The sequence below is a fragment of the Anser cygnoides genome, chromosome W (genome assembly GCF_040182565.1).
Source record: "Anser cygnoides isolate HZ-2024a breed goose chromosome W, Taihu_goose_T2T_genome, whole genome shotgun sequence".
Taxonomy (NCBI): domain Eukaryota; kingdom Metazoa; phylum Chordata; class Aves; order Anseriformes; family Anatidae; genus Anser; species Anser cygnoides.
Window position 1 is genome coordinate 15720417 of NC_089911.1, and position 13746 is coordinate 15734162.

Below are 13746 nucleotides of genomic sequence, written 5' to 3' on the forward strand. Positions count from 1 at the left end.
ACAGTTAACTCTTCAAAGAGTTTTATGAAAACCAAGGATGACGTAGACTTTCAGTTTTGATAGTAAATAAAGGTCTACAAGGTGCTAGAGAACGTATAAAAGTGAATTTGTTTATGCTGACTTGGTGCTTCCATTCAAGCACGCTTCCTGCATAGCATCAACAGTATAGCGCAAGAACTCGTGTGCGTCTTCTTGACTGCCAAAACGGAAATGTTGTCCTATTCCTAAATAAGAAGATGATAGTATTTACCTCATTTAAAAATGAAATAATTCTCGTATTTCTAAAATCTCTCTTCTTTATAGTGTTAAAACCATTTATACACATCAAATAATTATTTGAAGATTACAAGATACTGAAAAAGAAACACATCTGAAGCCACTTACGACTGAGGTTATTGATAACACGCGTAGGCTCGATGGCATCAACAGTGCAACGCAGGGCCTGGTTAATGGGAGTCTCCATCGTGCACATCATGCAAAAATCTTGTTCACGACCTGAAGAGTGAAAGAAGAAAGCATCCCAGTCTAGCGAAACAGACATAACTACAAACAAACATATAAGTAACATTTAAACTATATATACAGTATCCACTCTCCTTGTCCCAACAGTCTCGTAACATTTTATTTCACACAACTTTATAGAATAAAAATATCCATTAAGCCTGTGTTCAAGTGCATTTTGTGATGAGAAATCTAAAAGACTACTGCAAAGTCACGTTTGTGAAGGCTGACAGGAATGTGAACTCCACAGGCTGCAAAATATATGAGGAAAGAATATTTGACATTGATGATACAGCATTAAGAGAATGTGGGTTATTTTCAGCACAGTGCTGTCAGGTGAGCTTCATGATACAGAGCTACGAGTCCTTTGGGAGAAAGGAAAAACTAAAGTAATGTATGTAATAGTACTTCTGCCCTCCTTTTTTCAACAGGACTCTTAACTGAAACAATTTCTATATACAGGAAGAAAACAGTTAAATTTCTAGGTATCGATACAAAGATACCAGCCTAAAAAGCATGCACGTTTAGTACAACATTTAGTTTATAGTACAACATTTTATTTAGAACAAAATCAGTCTAGATTTTAATACAGTCCCACAAAAAAATCTAGTCATGTTCATAACAGCTCATATTGCTTTCTAGGTTTTGTTTTTTTTTTTGTTTTTTTTTTTTTAATTGGTACAACAACGAACAGACCATTTATTGTAGTGCATTATGGAACCTAGGCTGTGAAGACTAAAGACCTATGATGCCAACATCCTAAATTTTATTGCCTTTCTAGCAGCAGGAAGCCCAAATAGCCCAAATGCCAAATGTTCATTAAATGCATTACTGTCCAATGCACTTCATTATTCCCATGAAGCAAGAAAAGATCCTTTTAAAAAAACAAACAAAAAACACACATGGTGCATTAAACGCACTCCATATGCTATTCTGAGCCCACTGCTAATACAATGCTCAAAGCCAGCTTCTACAGGTAAAATCAGGCAAGTAACTTTGTCCCACAGAATCACTGCTGTTCTTTCACCTTCAGAGCTATCCAACAGATTTAAAATACTGTTAGAAAGTACTCACATGACTGGCTGTGCTCAAGAGAAAGCATGTAATTGGCAAGTGGGGGGGTGTAGGTCAAACACTGTAGAGTAGCATTAAGAAAACGTGCGTTGCCAAGATTGTACAGGCCAACTCCAACACTTTGTGTTTCTTGCCAATCCATACGTATCTTCTCAGGTGGAAAAAGAATCCTTTGTGGCGGAGCAATTCCATCATTAACAACTGCAAGAAAGTTATATTTAAAAAGAGATTTTGTTTGTTTGTTTCTAAGAAAGGCATTAGGTATATATAGGTATAGTAAATATATAAAGTATATATAGGTATAGTAAAAATACTATTCTGCGGGAGCACCTAGAGGAACTAGCTACAATCCAAAACAGAAAAACTTATTGCAGACAGCTTTAATACCGCCAAATTCAAATTGGCTGGTCAACACAACGTTTTGGGAAAAAAAGTATAGTCAACCATTTTAATTTTTCTAAGGCAAGGCTAACTGCCATCCTGTTTTTAGTATCTAACGCCAAGTTCCTCTCCATCTATAATCTTTAACCTGATTACCTCAACTACTGCTTTTTTCCTTATTATAACTTAAACCACAAACTTAGACTTGAAATTATATGGTAATAAATGCAAGGACAATGTAAAAACAAATAACTAGGAATGACGGTACCCCTACAAATATCAGATCTTTTCCTGAGCAATGTTAGCATTCAAAAACCTGTGAATAATGGAAGCTGTGAATAGCAACAATCAAACACTTTTCTTTGCAAAACAGAAAAGACATGGATGAATCTGTGCATTACAAAATGCTCCCCATATTTCTCTGTCGACTGTAAATATATCAAAATTAATTTCTGTAACGTCAGTCACTTCAGTTGCCTTAGGGGAATCGCTTTGGAAGTCTTTATTCACAGTAGTCCCGTTCTCTATCAGTGCAACAAGTAAGAACTGCATTTTCTACTTTTGTTTTGAAGAAAACGGAGGCAGGATAAAGCGCACGCTTACTTGCGTAGTACTTGAGTAGTAGAAGTCCTGTCACTTAATCTCAAAGAAACAGCCTTTAAGAACTAAATTGCTGGTATGAATGATTTAAAAGGAATCCCCAAACTAAACACACAAAGTAAAAATTTCCATCCAAACTCTATCAGTATTACTTTTAGCTTCTGCAGAACTAGTGGCTGATGCCATTTCTTTCACTTTCGTAGGATTTTAATCCATTACAACTCTGGAGTCTTTTTAATATAAAAATGTAAATGACATTCTCTGAGGGGAATCAGTTATTTATTGCATTTTTGGAGCTTTGCAATTATCTATTAATTATTACCTATTATCTAATAGATAATGGTTGTGATTTATATATAATTGTTGCTCGCGTTAGTAATGGAACACTATTACTTTACTGCCTGCGCTTTTCTGTTTCGTGTGCACAAAGGTACCTGCATTTCGCTGCTACTTTACTTCTGTCTTTCCAGGGCTCGCCCTCTACCGCACTGTCTACTGCACCAGTCATGATGGGTTTGTTGTGATTCTATAATGAGCCTAGCTTTTGAATACACTTTTTCTGGGCGTCACTTTGTGATAGCAAGTTAATTTGTGAGGGCTTATCACTTATGACCTGCTGCTCAGTAGGTACACGCTTGGCCTCTGTTAAGCAGAGAGTCAATCACAGCTTAAGATTTTGTCCAAGATGCCATTCACGAAACTGAGTTTAACCTTGACATAACTGAGTTTAACCTTTAAACCTGAAGCTTCGTTAAAGAATAAAGCAGCACCCAAGCCAGGAAATAGAAGTTAATCGTCACTTTACCCTGAAACGCACGTAACGCCAGTGAGCTATTCTGTGCTGGCAGGATTGCTGCCGGGATGGCCGACGAGGCGGTGGGCACAGGGGGCCACAGGTCCTGCTCCCCGGGGCCACAGGTCCTGTCACAGGGGGCTGCCGGGGGTCTCCAGGCGCCGGGAACAGCGGCAACAGCGGGGACAGAGGGGACAGCAGCGACAGCAGCCACCACCTCAGCCGAGGCCGTCTCCACAACTGCCACGACGGCCTCGGAACGCCGCCCAACTCGGAGCTCCAGCGTGACGCCTTTTTAACCTGGCCGCGGTGCTCACGGCTACAAGCAGAGCGTTTCTTCCGGCGTGTCTTTACTGTCGGTGCCGGATCGGCCCTCACCCCGAGCTCTCCCTGCCGGGAGGGCTTTGCGGTTGGGGTTTCCCTCCCGCCGCCGCCGCGGGCAGGCCCCGCGCGCAAGGCGTCCGCGCTGGGGAGCAGCACGTCGCCCGCGGCGAGAGCCCGAGGGCGCGACACGAAAAAGCCCCGACGTGCGGGCGAGGCGGCGGGGAGACGGCTCTGAGGGAGCCGCCGCTTCGCCCCGCCGTCCTCCTCCCCTCCCGGGCCGCCCCGCCGAGCCCCGTGCGCCTCAGGTGCTGCCCTGAGAGGGCGCTCGGGCACTGGGACAGCTGCCCAGGGCAGTGGTCATGGCACCGAGCCTGACGGGGGTCAAGAAGTGTTTGAACGATGCTCTCAGACTTAGGGTCTGCTTTTGGGGTGGTCCTGTGTGGAGCCAGGAGTTGGACTCGGGGATTATTGTGAGTCCTTTCCACCTTGGGACGTTCTCTGATTCTAGGTCAGCAATCCATTATCTGATGAGAGGTGTGGAGTCATTCAAAGGGAAGAGAGAACAAAACACTTCTAGTTTTCAGAAGCGGGTATTTGGTAACCAAAACGATGATTCCTTTTCTTCTAGAGCAAGTAGCAGCAGGGATCCGCTTTACAATATGCTGGCAACAAGGAAACGAAGAATTGCAAACAAGACATAGGACTTGATCAGCAGCTTGTATACATGCATCGACTTATAAATGAGCACACAGCTGAGCGATAATGCAAAAATTGGACAAACTAAGTGAAGACGTTAACTGTAAATTTTATAGGTATACACTTTACTATGACGTAAGAACTTGGCAAGACCTTTCAGGGAAAAGAGTTGTTGGCATGTAATTTGAAGTAAGCTTCAAATCCCAGAGGATGACTTTGTTGGAACTTTATTCAGCTGAAAACGTGGAAGCCTTGCTTCTGCTTGTGTTAGTTACAGCTCCAGTTTACTTTGGTTGGGAGGGAAGGCATTCCAGGCTAATGTGCTGTACCTGTTCCTTCAGCTCATTGTCCATAAACGGAGGAGCAAATGAAATTATTTGAATCTCCATTAAATGCAGCACTACAAAGTGGAGTAGAGGGCGATCTAGCACTTGATTTTTCTGTAAGCAGAAAACCCAACAGAATCTCAACAACAGTTTTCAAATCTTGTCCTGCAGTAAATGACCAGCTGAGCGAAGCTTGCATTTAGAGTATGTGCTCCTACGTTAGATGGAAATAGCTTTTCCTCTTCAGAAGTGCAACTGAGTGGTGGACTGGCAGCTACGTAGGGAACTAGTTGTGCCAAAGGGTTTGTGTTGAATGCACAGAAAAATATGCAGGTCCCAACAGGAAAGGATTGTCTGTAGGCATCACACTGAGTACAGATGTTGTCCGCGGGTTCGTGCCCAGTGCACCGCGCCAATAAGCACCCCGAGTCGGAATGCACACGAAGGTCTTTTAATTACATAATTAATTACAGAACTCTGCAGAGTCAGGTACTTGGCTATCTTTCGCAAAGCAAGCACACCTCTGACTCGAATCACCGTCATTCATACACAGGAAACTTGTGAAAACTCTCTCTTTGGCTCCTTTTGACTGGTTATTACAGCTCACCTAACTTATCTCTACTGAGCTTGCGCATTACAGAGGAACGCCGGGGGGGAGGGGGTACAGGAGGAGGGGGACACACACCGAATCCCACATTAGCATAGATTAGCATTTTGACAGGTGTGATTTCTAATGTGTTAATGACCCTTAATGAGCAAAAGGTTACTATAGGTCAGTCTGGAGCTGTTTTTCTCCTTCTTGTTTTTTCCCTTTTATCCCTTCTCTTCCTTGCTTCTGCTAGCTCAAGGCTACCTGTCTCTCTCCTTCCTTATTTTCTCAGCTAAAAGACTACACAAGCTACAGGCCTCCCCATTTTCTTCAAGGTTTCCTTGTTTTTCTCCCAGCTTTGGGACTACACGGGTGTGCTTTGATATTTGCCAGTATAGCTAAAACTCATGCCAGTCTGCTCACGCACAATAAGCAGTAAGATTTAAGGACTGGTTTCATCTGCTTTTTACATAGTAACATCCTTCTTATGTTTTAGATATGCTGTAGTTAAAGCTTAAAGTAGTTCCAGTAGTTAAGTTACAGGAGTAAGGTTACTCCTTGTGGAGTAATTGCCTTAAGTGACTAGGCATTATAAGCACACCTCCATCCCAAAAGCTACCCGCCTCCAAGGTGCAACCACCCCTCACTGAGCACATCCTCTGAATTTCTCGGAGCCTGTACCTTTAAACGCAAGCGAGATAATTTCTACCAATCACAACCAAGATATGCATGACTGGAGTCACTCAAGCTCCACCTAAAAGATAGAAAATAATGTAAATTGGCTTAAGAGAAAGGGAATGTCGGGGAAGATACTGTCACGAAGGATACCTTCTGACATCAGTCGACAGGCTGAGCCTCTCACCCCCCCACCCCCCCACCCCCCCCATGGCCCATTGGGATGCTGTGAGGTAAGATCTGAACGCTTGGTTATACCAGGCGTCTCCACGGAAACTTAGAAATCTCTGGTGTCTTTATGCTTTTTAACGTCTTAATACCTAGGCTTTGTACCTGTGCATTTCATGCATGCTAGCTTGCTTTTGCAGACAGTGAATTTATCACTGGCAATCCAAAGGACCTGTGTATCTGTTGCCGTAATAAACTGCACTTAACTGCATTGTTCCTGGCCGTGATAGTTCTCCTTGAACGCGACTAGAGCGAGGGCGTGCTGCGTTGTTGGTGAATCCGTGGCCGTGATAGTTCAGTACCCTGAAGCCGACCGGACCCGTAACGGTCAATCAGCTACACCCCTTAATGCGACACTACTAAAGGAAGAAGATGACAGGGCTTGCACGCGTTGCATTAGGCTTTGCATGTGAAAACACCCCCAAATAATTTCACATGCATTTAACGTTTTTAAAGGGAAAAAAACAGGAAGGTGTAGTCTTTCTGTAAGCTACAGCCCTAGATAGTTAAGGCATCAGCATTCATTCCTTTGCTTGACAACAAACTATGACCATACAGAAGAGTTAAATATTTTCATTGCATTCTTAAAGGCGATTTTTCAGACTTGTGCTTCAGTTGTTGGAGTTGAAGAAATCAGTAGACGCCCTTACTTTTACATTAAGACCAAAATCTTTATCTAAGATTGTGTTATCTAACACAACTAAACTCCCACCCCCACATGTTTTTTTGGAACTTCTGAAAGATCTTTCTGCAGTCCCACTCTGATGGTCTTTCAGTAACATACAAACTGCCGTGGCAGATTCTGTTACAGTGCTTTTCTATTGACAGCGTGCATAACACTCAAGGTAAAGCCCCTCATTTTGCAGTGGGGACATAAAGTGTTTCTTTGGACGCTGCTGCTTCTGTTAGTACTCATTTTTTCACAAACTTGTTGAACCTGAGCTGTGCCTCCTGCGCCAACGAATGCTTTCATGACACAGTATTTTGTCAAAGCAGTTTTGCTTCTTGGAGCTACAGAAGCAGCTCTGGCTACATGATAGGGAACTGTGCTGCATTGGCAAAAAGAGACTTACTTACGGACTTAACAACACTTGCTAACTTGATCTATTTCAAATCTCATTTTAACTTTAAAGAACAATCAGTTTTGCGGTTCCTGTCTTACTAAGTTGCCTTGTTTTGCATGGAAGGTCAGCCTGTGAAAGTTTTGCTTTATTGCATGCTTCAAAAAAAGGCTGAGAGGAAGAGACCGGAGGAACCTTTTCTATTCTACAGACTTTCCCCCACGAATGTGGAATTGCAGGCTACTTGGATGAATGTTCGAATGTGAGTAAGGGAGCAAGCCTCAGCCAAAGGAGGTAGAATCCTTGCTTAAGAGGAAGTATCAGTGTGGGGACATCTTTGCTTAATGGGAGCCATTTAAACTCTTCATAGAAACTCAGTAAGCTCTACATCTTATGTTTGGAAAGCAGTATGGTTAAGCAGCTGCTAACCTAATGACTTGAGTCTTCTGCTCTGCAACTTCACGTTTTGTTTTCAAGCAGTGCATACATCAGTTTAGGCTTTGGACAAGGAGATTTGTAATGCAAATAGTGATAAACCAGAATCAGTGCTACTGACGAGCGTAATGGTGAAATGCAGCAAATCAAGTATTCCTGGAGAACTGTGAGATTACAAAACCAATAAGCCATGAAGCACTTTTTTTTTTTTAATCAACTCTTATATGCTGAAATAACACCTTCAAGAAAATCTGTTTATCTAGCCAGGCGACGGTGTCTACCGGTAAGCACAAAGGAAATGCCTTGAGAGTTCGTTTGCTGTATTTGAAGTTCTTATACCCTGCAGAAATAATTATTTAGAGTAACATGTAACTGAGGAGATTGTAGCAGGAAGTATATTATTTCTAGCATTAAATTGCTGCCCCGTTGCCAGTGCAATCTAGGAGAGAACTGTATATAACAGTTAAACTCCCCTGGACTGACTTAAATTTTAAAATATTCTGACAAAGTAAGCTCTAAATCACTTAACATTTTGAACAGTTTTAAACGGGTACAAAACTGAAGCTTTATAAACCAAGCAGCATTTATAATGCTTCATAGATAAAAACAATGCCTATTTTTTAAGATTTGTTACATATCTATGTAGGTATGCTTGCTGGAAAAGCCAGGTCTGTTGTAGACCAAATGCTGCAGATTAAGACTTGTGGCTTACCAGTTTCATTTCTGTATTTTCTTGGAAAATGTTTCGAGTTAGAGTTTAAATATAAAATGTAAATACTGTACAGATATATATTGAAATAAGTATTCCTCGGTGCACACAGGTGATTTGCATGACAAATACTCTGTATCGATCATTGTTACAAATGTAATGTTCTGTGTAAATCCACTGCGTGTTAATCTTTTCATTTATCATCAAGAGCTGTTACTTAAGCCTGGACATTCTCAAAAATAAAGTGTGAAACTATATACCATTGTGTAGCTCCTCCTTTATCAAGAGTACATGCAAGATAATTGCTCCTTTTTTTTTTCTTTCTAGAGGATGATTCAATTTTATAGCATGGATTATAACTGCTCTTGCAAGTGACCTTCTTTTAAGCACAACAGTTTAAATGATCAGGTTACAGAGAAAACCCTTTCACTGCAAAATAGATTCAATAAAGGCTTGTGGCTTACCAGTTTCATTTCAAAACCCAAGTTGTTGGGTTTGATGGAAAAATGGTTGGTTTGGATGGTAAAAAGGTCGTCGGTTTTGATGGTAGGTTTAGTCTGAGTATTGAAGGCTTCCATCAGTAAGCTCTGCATCTGAAAGACAAAGGGAAGAAATGTCATTCCCTGTTGTGATACTCAACATGGAGCTGTCTGGCTCAGTGGTTTTCTTTCTAAAGAGAGAAGTCACAACCCTGCACCCGGCTTGATCTGCTCTCTGACTACAGGGCTGGACTGACTGGAGAAGGCAGCTTCCAAAGCCCTCCCATTCAACTGACTGCATTTCAGTTCTATGATAAAATTGGTCAACTGTACAGAATATTAGGACAAAGCTACCTGCTTTTTTAGTGATCTTGTGGTCAAGCTGACCAAATCCTAGCCACAGAACAGAAGCGTTCAGAAACTGGCTAGAGAGAGCACTTAGGAATGCAGGAATTTAACTGCTTTAACGCTGCTCTTTCTCTCACGTATCTGGAACGTGAAGATCCAAGAAGAAAAGCAAGAAGATGAAGTCCTTTGTTTCCTATGCCATAATGACATTTTCAACACTGAACAGGATTGTCACCGACTGTTAACTGGTTGTTAAGTTGCAGCTAGGTATAAAATGTAGAAAATGTTTAAAAATAAAACTTGCCTTTGGATAGTGAACTGTGTTCTTCGGGGATTACTTCAGTTATCTGTAAGAGGAAAATAGATGATTGGGGGGTTGTTTGTTTTTAAGAACGGGTGCAGTCTTGCCTGTAATTTAGCTGGTATTTTTCAAAGTGACCTCTTAGAAACTTTACAGCTCTGTTGAATCAACATGTCTCTAACCCTACAATTAAATAATGCTAAAAGATGCAGCAATTTATCTTACTGCAAGTGCTTATTAAAATATCTGAGTAACTGCGACCGTGGCTTCATCACAGATATATATATATATATTTAATACTACACACTTCTGCTCAGAAAGAAAATCACGGAAAATGTAAAATTTCATTTGAGATGTTGGATTTGTTGCAGTGTGAGATCTTCTTCATCACATGATTCTATTCGTAATTAAACCATATTATCTACTGAGAGACCAAGATTATGACAAGAACAGCACAGAGTTCAGCATGAAGCCAATCAGGAGCTCAAGTTTGTATTTATTTTTTTTTGTAAGGAGATGTACCAAGCTGGCTTTTTTATTGTTTCATCAGCACATTTCTAAGCCTGTATGAGCAGGGGAAAAAAAAAAAAAAACAACAAGTAGAACAATAGCAGGGCTCCTCAGTTTACAGCATGAGGTCGCTTTTTCCAGGTGAAAAGCGGAGCCATAAGTGGCAGTACACTAAAGCCCTGGCACGTTGAGATGCGAGAGGAGAGATGTTTGGCCCTCCTTTTCACTCCTGGGAACCACATACCTCAAAACCCACAGACTATGGGATATATCTCAGAGAAATCTTGGGAAAGGAGAGCATGAAGAGCATGTTTGTAAATTTATTTCTCCCTGGGCTTCTTCTGCTTCTCCAAGAAATACTTGTTTGAATATAACTTTGGCAGCAGTACTTATGCTGTTTTGCACCTACCACATTTAAAACTCCTACAAAAAACTGAAAAGTTAGACTGAAAAGCATCTCTTTCCGTTCTACTTTGTAAAGCTGCATGTTTTCCTCATGCAAAACGACAGGGGAATGGAAGCTAGAAAAGGAAATGCTGAATGTACAACAAAACAAAACAAACCTTAGCCCTCCAGGACAAAAGCCGATAACTGATACTAAGTGCTTTCTAACATGCTGATTAGGTTTCAAGATGATACCGCTTTAAATAAGCATAATTGTGTGTCCATAGGCAGAAGCTGAATAACGACAGGATGAATTTCTATACTTAATTTTTTGTTACTGTCTTACTGTAGCACACAGGGACTTGTTACGTTTAGGGAAACCGCTAACCTAATGGAGGGTTTAAACCATAAGCTAGTTTGTTATACCAAAATGACTGAGAGAACAAAGCATAAAGTGTTTTCAGATTTCTAGTACACCTTGATGGTGTGCAGATGTGATTCAAACTACGTGGTCCAAAGCTAGTGTTCTGACACAATTCAGCAATTTCTTTCCTGTCTTCACTGATCAACCTAATGATCCCCAGTCATGATCCCCAGCCAGATTATGCTATCTAAATAACTTAGAAACTATGAAAAAAAAAAAAAACACATGAGAAGCACCCAGAAAAGAATTAGGAAAAAAAATGCTGATTATGCTGGAATCCCTGCTTACTTGGATTCCTTCTCTCCCTGTTTTGGATTGTAGCTAGTTCCTCTAGGTGCTCCCGCAGAATAGCATTTTTACTATACCTATATATACTTTATATATTTACTATACCTATATATACCTAATGCCTTTCTTAGAAACAAACAAACAAAATCTCTTTTTAAATATAACTTTCTTGCAGTTGTTAATGATGGAATTGCTCCGCCACAAAGGATTCTTTTTCCACCTGAGAAGATACGTATGGATTGGCAAGAAACAAAAAGTGTTGGAGTTGGCCTGTACAATCTTGGCAACACAGGTTTTCTTAATGCTACTCTACAGTGTTTGACCTACAAAAAAAAAATCCAGCTTTTTTTTTACTTTTTGTTTTTTTTTTTTTGTCTTTTTCTTTTCTTCCCTGCTATTATAGGTTTAAGAATATAGAGGAATTACGCTGATGGAAGCCATGTAAAGAGTCTCCAAATTTGCATTGGGTTTAAGCTGAAAGAATTTTATGTCTGCACAAATTATGATACTGTCATACTTCTTTGTTGTTCTACCTCAATATACATCTAATTGTTAGACTGCTGGATTTGTTCCCAGTATTGATGACAAAGCACACTATAGATGCTGTCTGCGTTACTGGAAAATGATTTGTTTCAAAGTAAAATGACTTCCAGGTGAGGTAAACGCTGAGCATGCTCTTCCTGCCTCCTTCTTCACAGTGCTCATAGTAGATCGCTTAAGTATGTATTAGTCAGATTCTCTTATAAACTCCTAGTGCGTCTCTGGAATTTTGAATTTACAGTGACTTTACGCTCTTCTCTCTCGCTCCTCTAGGCGGTTTCATCTGTTACCAGAGCTCTAGAACTATTTGTGAAACCTGAAGAGCCGGATGGAGAGAATTGCTACAAATGTAGCGAGTAAGATTATTACTAATTATGTCTTAATACTAGATATTAGTTTTATGTATTGCATGACTTAGAGCATAAGTTATCTTTTAACTTCATTTAGAAATAAGGAGACGCAGCTTTGTTGTTGTTGTTGTTGCTTCATTTTGTAGTAGTGGTGAGCTGAAGCAAGGAGCTATGGAGAATGATTTGGAGTGGAAGGCAGCAGCAGGTTCCTGTGAGTTGAGAATGTGAGCTGGCTCTGTGGTAATTAATGTTAGCAGCCTGTGCTGGCTCACTAAGCAGCGTCTTGCACAGCTCTTGAACTGTGTCCTTACGTGGAGCTGTCTCCTTACGTGGAGACTATTTACAGGGGTTCCACAGAAGGACAAAGTCCAATCCACTTTCTAACCACCACCAAGCTCTTATATTTTAACATTGTATGTGGTTTGGTTTTTTAAGTTAAACAAGTTTAATTTAGAAAGTTATACATGTACTTAAACATCATGAATTATATTTACAAAACATCCTACCTTTATATCCAAAGTGATATCAAGAAATGCCTCATACGTATCCGAAACTGCTTTGCAATTCAAGCACTTCACTGGAAGCAAAATATAAATGCTTAACAATACGTGGAGGAGACTAACTGTCCAAATTCAAGTTGTCGATAGATACTACTTTAGACAAGCTGCAGACTGCTTTACTACCGACAAAATACACAGATCAGTTCTAAGGACAGGAATATTTTTAAAAGTACCTCTTGATCTTAGAAATCCTCCAAATATTTGATGAATGATGGTGGTAGCTTGAGAAGATCTGTCCAATCTGGAAATAAATTATAATCAGACCTCAGAAGATTTAAGGCACACAGTTAACTCTTCAAAGAGTTTTATGAAAACCAAGGATGACGTAGACTTTCAGTTTTGATAGTAAATAAAGGACTACAAGGTGCTAGAGAACGTATAAAAGTGAATTTGTTTATGCTGACTTGGTGCTTCCATTCAAGCACGCTTCCTGCATAGCATCGACAGTATAGCGCAAGAACTCGTGTGCGTCTCCTTGACTGCCAAAACGGAAATGTTGTCCTATTCCTAAATAAGAAGATGATAGTATTTACCTCATTTAAAAATGAAATAATTCTCGTATTTCTAAAATCTCTCTTCTTTATAGTGTTAAAACCATTTATACACATCAAATAATTATTTGAAGATTACAAGATACTGAAAAAGAAACACATCTGAAGCCACTTACGACTGAGGTTATTGATAACACGCGTAGGCTCGATGGCATCAACAGTGCAACGCAGGGCCTGGTTAATGGGAGTCTCCATCGTGCACATCATGCAAAAATCTTGTTCACGACCTGAAGAGTGAAAGAAGAAAGCATCCCAGTCTAGCGAAACAGACATAACTACAAACAAACATATAAGTAACATTTAAACTATAGATACAGTATCCACTCTCCTTGTCCCAACAGTCTCGTAACATTTCATTTCACACAACTTTATAGAAAAAAAATATCCATTAAGCCTGTGTTCAAGTGCATTTTGTGATGAGAAATCTAAAAGACTACTGCAAAGTCACGTTTGTGAAGGCTGACAGGAATGTGAACTCCACAGGCTGCAAAATATATGAGGAAAGAATATTTGACATTGATGATACAGCATTAAGAGAATGTGGGTTATTTTCAGCACAGTGCTGTCAGGTGAGCTTCATGATACAGAGCTACGAGTCCTTTGGGAGAAAGGAAAAACT

The 13746-nt window shown here is 40.4% G+C and overlaps 1 pseudogene; it reads right to left on the reverse strand.

Annotated features, from left to right (window-relative positions):
- The window catches only part of LOC136788612 (ubiquitin carboxyl-terminal hydrolase 42-like), a 52431-nt pseudogene extending 39109 nt beyond the window's left edge, over nucleotides 1-13322 (reverse strand).
- Between the last annotated feature and the right edge of the window lie 424 nt (nucleotides 13323-13746).